Below are 7,709 nucleotides of genomic sequence, written 5' to 3'. Positions count from 1 at the left end.
AGCAGTGCGGGGGCAGAAGAAAACTTCAGAAAAACACTTTATAGTGTCCTCAGGGAGACTAGCTATTGCATGCCTGAGACAGAAACAGGGCTTTTCAAAAGAAGGGGAAGGACTTCTCAGAATAATTAAATATGATGTTACAGGTGGAAAAAAAATCAGTAGAAGCATTGGGACAAAGAGTCAAAGAAATGCATAGGATACTTTAAAAAACCCAAAAAGGTAAAAAGTGAAACAAAAAATAAAGAAAAGTAGAGAACCTATTAAGGAGGTTTAATGCACTTAAAAAGATTTCTAGAAAGAAAAAACAAGGAATGATGTTTTTAAAAAATAAATCACATGAGTCAGTTAATCAGTCAAACTGAGGACACAAAGGTGTAGAAATCCTGAACCCAGTTTCTCTCTCCTTGACTCTGACTCCCCCAGTCTCCCTGGGAAGGGGCCTCTGGGTGCATGTCCGGAGAGGCATGTCTCGCCGCTGCAGTTCAGCACGCACAGTGCTGCAGGGAGGTCATCTGCTACTTGCTCCCGTGGCTTGAGGGAATAAGAAAGTTATGGAAAACTGGAGGAGATGATATTTAAGAAGAAAGTGATGAGGGATTGATGCTTGAAGCTTCAGCGATGGAAGTACTCATTAGTTATGAACTCAGACGACAGCTTAGAATGACTTCTTGATCACCACACCAGCTCTTTGGCTATAAGCAAATATAACCAGACAACAGGAAGAAACTTCAACGTACATTGCTACCTAACCTGGAAGTGATGAGTCAGGAAATAGTGCTTACATTTGTAGGAAAGTGGCTGGGGAGTGAGTGTGTGTGCATGTGTGTGCGCTTGTGTGTGTGTGTGTGTGTGTGTGTGTGTGTGTAGGGCTAACAGGCAAACAGTAGGGCAGAATCACCCTGAAGAAAGGTATGGTGGGTTTTTGTTGTCAGATCTGGGCTTTGGGAATACAGCAGGGAGCAGGAAGCCATCAGGATCGGGGGGTCACTCAGACCCTCTGCTTCTGAGAGGCTGAGTCCCTAGCCCCCCAGCTGCCTTCTTTCTCCATCCCTGCCTCAGGTGGGCAAGTGCTGCAGGGAAAGCCACCACCGGCTAGACTGGAGCCAGGACAGCAGTAGCTCTTCAGTATTTGCTCAGCCTTGAATGCTTTCTCTGTTCTCCTATTCAGGGTTCTCTCTTGTGACCTTCAAAGTGACTGTTCTATATTTCTTGCACATTCTGATCCTTCTCTTTACTAAATATCAGAAAATAACATCATTTCCTACTTAATGAAGAAAAGCAATACCATAAGCTTTTATTTTCCCACAGCTTTTTTTTGTACTTATGACTTCTTAACTCTGTAACTCCACCCTATATGTGTCTCTTGAGCCTGAATTCCACAGGCATTTTGAACTCAACGTACCCAAAACTCAATCCATCTCTTCTCACCAGCGCTGTGATCAGCACCATCCATCAGGACTCAAGGCAGAACCCTGGGCAGGGCTCATGCTTGTGTCTCCTGGCACTTGAAACCGCACTGCCACATCCCTCCACTATGTCAAGTCAATCCCCAGCTGCAGTCAGTCGGCTTCCGTATGATTTCTCTTCAGCTCTTCTGTCCCCAAACTCTCACACCTCAGTGACTCCCTGCCCAAGGCTCGCCCGGCCCCAATCCATTCTCCTGCCNACTCTCACACCTCAGTGACTCCCTGCCCAAGGCTCGCCCGGCCCCAATCCATTCTCCTGCCTGGCTGGAATGAGTTTTCTAAAGTACAGTTCTGCTCCTTCTGTGCTCTTATTTAAATGACAGCTGTGTGGGCCGGCCCGTGGCTCACTCGGGAGAGTGTGGTGCTGATAGCGCCGAAGCCACGGGTTCGGATCCTACATAGGGATGGCCGGCTCGCTCACTGGCTGAGCATGGTGCTGACAACACCAAGCCAAGGGTTAAGATCCCCTTACCGGTCATCTTTTAGAAAAAAAAATATAATAAATAAATAAATAAATAAAAAATAAAAATAAATGACAGCTGTGGCTTTGCTATTGCACTTGTCCCATGTCCTAAACCCTATTGTTCAATGACTTTGTGGTTCTACACTGCTTACCTCTCCAGAATCACCTCCTATCACTTCCTCCCTCCCTGTACTTGTGCCATGCTAGAGGATAAGAATCCTCTAGAATGTTTATTTAAAATGCAAGGTCCTGGGCTTCAGATTCTGATCTAGTAGTTGAGCTTCAGGGTTCAGGAAGCTCCATTTCAACATGCATGTTGGGTGATTCATATGGAGATGAACACACCCAGAGAAAGCCTGCCAGTCAGGTTGAACGTGGGGGCATTTCCTAAGCTTCATGCTTTTTCTTACCTCCAGCATTTCTGCATGCTGCATCCTCAATCTAGAATGCACTTCCTGTTGCTCATCTTCCCCTCCTTACCCCATCGCTATTCAGCCCTGTATCTATCTCTTTCAGGATTCAGTTTACAAATGGCATCTTCTGGGAGGCCCTCACAATCCTTGCAAAGCTGAGTGGGTGAACTCCCTTTCCTTGCACGTGCAAAGGAAGTTATTAAACCACCACTCCTGTTCACTCTGCTTTCTCCTCTTGAAGCTGAGGAGCTCTTTGCAGACCTGCCTTTGATTGGTGACTCTTCGACCTCAGGGATTTTCAAAAGAGTGGCAGTGCTGTACCAGAGCCATTAAGGAAGGTGCCTCTCTCCTGGCAGCACCAATGCCACAGACATGGCATGGTGACCTCTTTTCATCCTTTCCTTCAGCATAATGCCAAAGGCAAATTTCCCTTAACCTTAGTTACACATCACATTGGCTTTTCTTGGGAAGAAACATGAGAATATACCAACCAAAGTCCAGTAGTGAGCCCAGAACTAACTAACTTTCAGCAAGACATTTTGGGAGAAGAAAATTAAATTCACTCCTGAAGTAGATGAGGAGTTTCTTTGCCAATATATTTTTTAAATTTGCAGTCTTATTTTCCCATGATATATAAAAAAGATAAAATGATCTTAAATCATTTAGAGTTGTCTGTGTGTTTGCAGGTTTGCACTGGAAGAGGGGAGTACTTCTGACAATAGTTAAAGCTATTGACAATCGCATGAAACAAATGATTAGTTTTTGAGCTTTCAGGTGAGAGCATTGCTGAACTGAAGCTGAAATGCATCATCGTCAGCAAGATCTGATTTAGCTAGATAATTATAATCGAATGGTCTCAGCTGCCAGCCATTGCACGTGCAAAGGAAGTTATTAAACCACCACTCCTGTTCACTCTGCTTTCTCCTCTTGAAGCTGAGGAGCTCTTTGCAGACCTGCCTTTGATTGGTGACTCTTCGACCTCAGGGATTTTCAAAAGAGTGGCAGTGCTGTACCAGAGCCATTAAGGAAGGTGCCTCTCTCCTGGCAGCACCAATGCCACAGACATGGCATGGTGACCTCTTTTCATCCTTTCCTTCAGCATAATGCCAAAGGCAAATTTCCCTTAACCTTAGTTACACATCACGTTGGCTTTTCTTGGGAAGAAACATGAGAATATACCAACCAAAGTCCAGTAGTTAGCCCAGAACTAACTAACTTTCAGCAAGACATTTTGGGAGAAGAAAATTAAATTCACTCCTGAAGTAGATGAGGAGTTTCTTTGCCAACATATTTTTTAAATTTGCAGTCTTATTTTCCCATGATATATAAAAAAGATAAAATGATCTTAAATCATTTAGAGTTGTCTGTTTGTGTGTTTGCAGGTTTCCACCGGAAGAGGGGAGTACTTCTGACAATAGTTAAAGCTATTGACAATCGCATGAAACAAATGATTAGTTTTTGAGCTTTCAGGTGAGAGCATTGCTGAATTGAAGCTGAAATGCATCATCGTCAGCAAGATCTGATTTAGCTAGATAATTATAATCGAATGGTCTCAGCTGCCAGCCATGCATTTTTTTTTTTTTTTTTTTAAAGATGACCGGTAAGGGGATCTTAACCCTTGGCTTGGTGTTGTCAGCACCACGCTCAGCCAGTGAGCGAACCGGCCATCCCTATATGGGATCCGAACCCGGGGCCTTGGTGTTATCAGCACCGCACTCTACCGAGTGAGCCATGGGCCGGCCCCCAGCCATGCATTTTGATGTCCAGAGTAGAAATAATTTTCCCTCAAGTCTAATTTTTGAATTGCTCTATTTCCCCCCACATTAAACAGAAGAATTGTGTGACTCAATTCCAACACTCCTGTGTTACCAACATATTTCACCCACTCCTTCCTGGCAGTGTATCAGGTCTGTGCAATCAGTGAATGTCTTGGGTCTCGTCAATTGAGCGGTTATGTGGCATTTGGAAACCAGAGAGCCTTCACTTGGTATTACACTCCGGGCTATGTGCAGCTTATTGCTTTCTACATGTCACCGTTGGGTGGAGAGAACTTTAAATGTGTCATAGATGGAATTTTAATGAATAAAATAAGATCAGAGGGAAGAGAGCAACTGAGTGTATCATCAGGGTTTTATGAAAAACATTTCCCATTCTGATTTGATTTTGTTTATTGCACCAAATGCACTACACCTAAGCATATTTTATTCAAATAAGGTTTCTGAAGTGAGTTTTAATGAAAGGTCTTATGCTGGTGACTTCTTCCAAACTATTCTTGTTAGATATGTCTAATGGAATCACTGGCAGTTAACATTCTTCTCAATAGTCTTTATAGAGACACAATATGTTTGTGGCACTTATTTACTTATTTGTTTTTTTGTCAAATAAATGCACAGTAAGTGTTTAGCATTATACTAGAGAGCCGAGTTATGCCATTAGAAAGATGTACGCATGGTCCGTGAGTTTGTCATAGGATGCTGAACACTGTCAGTGCCCGTGACTTTCACGTGTTCTTTAACCACCGTGTTTCTGCCTTCAGCACCCATGTCGTCCTGTGCCATAGAGACCAGAGTCCCAATGCCACACTTGGGTCCGAGTCCACCGCCAGGCCACTCCTGGGGCTGCTGTCTCTCACAGTATCCAATTGCTCCATTTTATCCTCCCTCTTTCACCACCCATTTTCACGACGATAAGGTGCAAAAAAAAAAAAAAAAAAGTATATTTTCTACTTACATAAGGCTTCACACCTCTGTAACTTTGCCTCATGAAGTTAGTTGATGGTCATTCAGTGGGAGGGGCCTAGACAGTAATTTCCCCCCTATCTGTGGTTTTGATTTTCACAGCTTCAGTTACTTGTGGTCAACTGTGGTCTGAAAATATTAAGGTATTTTGAGAGAGAGAGAAAAAAAGAGAGATCACATTCACTTAACTTTTACACAGCATATTGTTGTAATTGTTCTCTTTTATCATTAGTTATTATTGTTAATTTCTTATAGTGGATAATTAATCAATTAAACTTCATCATAGTTGGGCCAGCCCGGTGGCGCACTGGAGAGTGCACAGCTTGGAAGCATGGTGGCACTCCCGCCGAGGGTTCGGATCCCATGTGGAGACCGGTTCCCGCTCACTGGCTGAGCGCGGTGCGGGTGCAACACCGAGGGTTGCGATCCCGTTACTGGTCAGTAAAAAAAAGACAAAAAGGAAAAAAAAAACCCCAAAAACCACAAAACTTCATCATAGCTATGTATGTACAGGAAAAAACAGTCTACTCATGTATAGGGCTCAGCACTGTGTGGTTTCAGGCATCCACTGGGGTCTTGGAAGCATCCCCTGAGGATAAGTGGGGATGGCTGTGCTGCTCCCTCACGGTTTCAAAAAGATGACTAAGAGGACCAGGCAAGCTCTTTTTTTTTTTTTTTTTTTTTTTTTTAAGATGACCGGTAAGGGGATCTCAACCCTTGACTTGGTGTTGTCAGCACCACGCTCAGCCAGTGAGCAAACCAGCCATCCCTATATAGGATCCGAACCCGTGGCCTTGGTGTTATCAGCACTGCACTCTCCCAAGTGAGCCACAGGCTGGCCCTTCAGGCAAGCTCTTATAAAACACCCGATGTTGCCCATGCAGAAGCAGTCCCATAAATTAAAGATGATTAAAGCTCTTATGAGAGCCTATCAACTCTTCTAGCCTTCAAATTGGCCTGCCTCCTTTTTGGCATGAGTATTTTGATCCAGGGATCAGAAAGAACCTTGGATGTAGTTACCTAGCAGTGAGCTTTAAATTATAATGAGGTTAAGTAAGTTTGCTCAGAACCCACGCCATATCAGGAACAGACACCTGGCCAGGATCAGCCAAAATCCATTAACTTGAAAAGCCCCATAAATCAAGGTTGCCTTCTTAGTTATAAATAAATATAATACTTCAAAGAAGATAAATACCACTGATATTTTGAGCCTTTGCTGGATTTGAAACCCTTTCCATGGTTGATGGTGTTTGCTTTTTCTCATCATATTCGATCTGCCCGTTGCTGGCTCCCGTGCCCTCCACCGCCCCCACCGTCTGCTCAGCCGGGCGGTGCTGTCAGCCCTCCCTCCTCCACCCTCTGCTTCATGCCACCGCACCTCTCATTTACCACGCTGTTCTCCGTGTCTTTATTTGGCATGACCCTAATGTTTACTTAAAAGAATCAGTGCACAAAGATGAAATGCAAACTGACTCACGTGGCTTAGACTTTTCTGCTCCCATTCTCCCTTCTCGTCCAGCTGTCCACCTGGGCTTGGTGTCTGTGTGTCTCGGCAGGCAGGCAGGAGTGGCCTGCAGCTTGCCCTTTTCTCTGGGCCATTCAGTGTCTGAAAGAGTGTGAGGACACATGGCCACCTGTACCCCCTGAAGGTGCAAAATGAGCATCATTATTTGATAATTTCCAGTGATCTAATGTTCTTACTAACGGAGTGATCTAGTGTTATTACGATGAGCTAATGTTGACTTCTTAATCATTAGAAAGTTTAGGGAGACTGAAATAATATATACCAAAGAGTTAAGAGTAGTTTGTTCTGATTAAAAGAATTATGAGTGTTTTCTATATTTTTCTTTTTGTTCATATATATGTTCTTTATTGTCAGTAAAGGCCAACTTTTTTTTTTTTTTTTTGGTGGCTGGCTGATGTGGGGATCTAAACTCATGATCTTGGTGTTATCAGCTCCATGCTCTACTGAATGAGTTAATTGCCTGACCCGCCAACATATTTTTGACAAAAGAAAAGGTATTAGAAAACAAGTTTTTGCTTTTTTAAAAAAGTTTTTACCTTGAAGTAATCTTAAACGTACAGAAAAGATTAAAAAAAAAAAAGGTACAAACAATTTCTGTATACTCTTCACACAGCCTTTCTCTCTCACCCCCCCACAGTATTATTATCATTACATATGTTTCTGAATCATTTGAGAGTAGTTGCAGACATGATGCCCTTTTACCCTAAAACTAAACAATGTGTGTTACCTAGAAACGAGGACATTTCTTCTGCATCATCAGGATGCATCAAGATGCATCAACATCAGGAAATCAGCAGGGACACAGTACTACCATCCAACCCACAGAACTCATGCAGATATCACCAGTTTCCCCAGCGATGTCCTTTATCATCACCTTTTCTCTAAGGAACAGGATCCAGTCCCAGATCTCATGTTGCATTTAGCTATCATCTCATCTTATTTTCCTTCAGCCCGGAATAGTTCCTCACATTTTCCTTATCTCCCATGATCTGGACATTTTTGAAGAGTACAAGCCAGCTGCTGGTCTTTGTTTGGGCTCATCTGAGGACTCCTTGTGACTAGATTGAGGGGACGCATCACAGAAGGGATCTCTCAGGCTCTGGC

The 7,709-nt window shown here is 43.4% G+C and overlaps 1 pseudogene; it reads right to left on the bottom strand.

Annotated features, from left to right (window-relative positions):
- Positions 1–4,885, bottom strand: part of LOC103608143 — a 12,342-nt pseudogene extending 7,457 nt beyond the window's left edge.
- Between the last annotated feature and the right edge of the window lie 2,824 nt (positions 4,886–7,709).

Source organism: Galeopterus variegatus, unplaced genomic scaffold (assembly GCF_000696425.1).
Source record: "Galeopterus variegatus unplaced genomic scaffold, G_variegatus-3.0.2 Scaffold8054, whole genome shotgun sequence".
Lineage (NCBI taxonomy): Eukaryota > Metazoa > Chordata > Mammalia > Dermoptera > Cynocephalidae > Galeopterus > Galeopterus variegatus.
The sequence above is the reverse complement of the archived record's forward strand: the minus strand, read 5'-3'. Positions and strand labels throughout refer to the sequence as shown.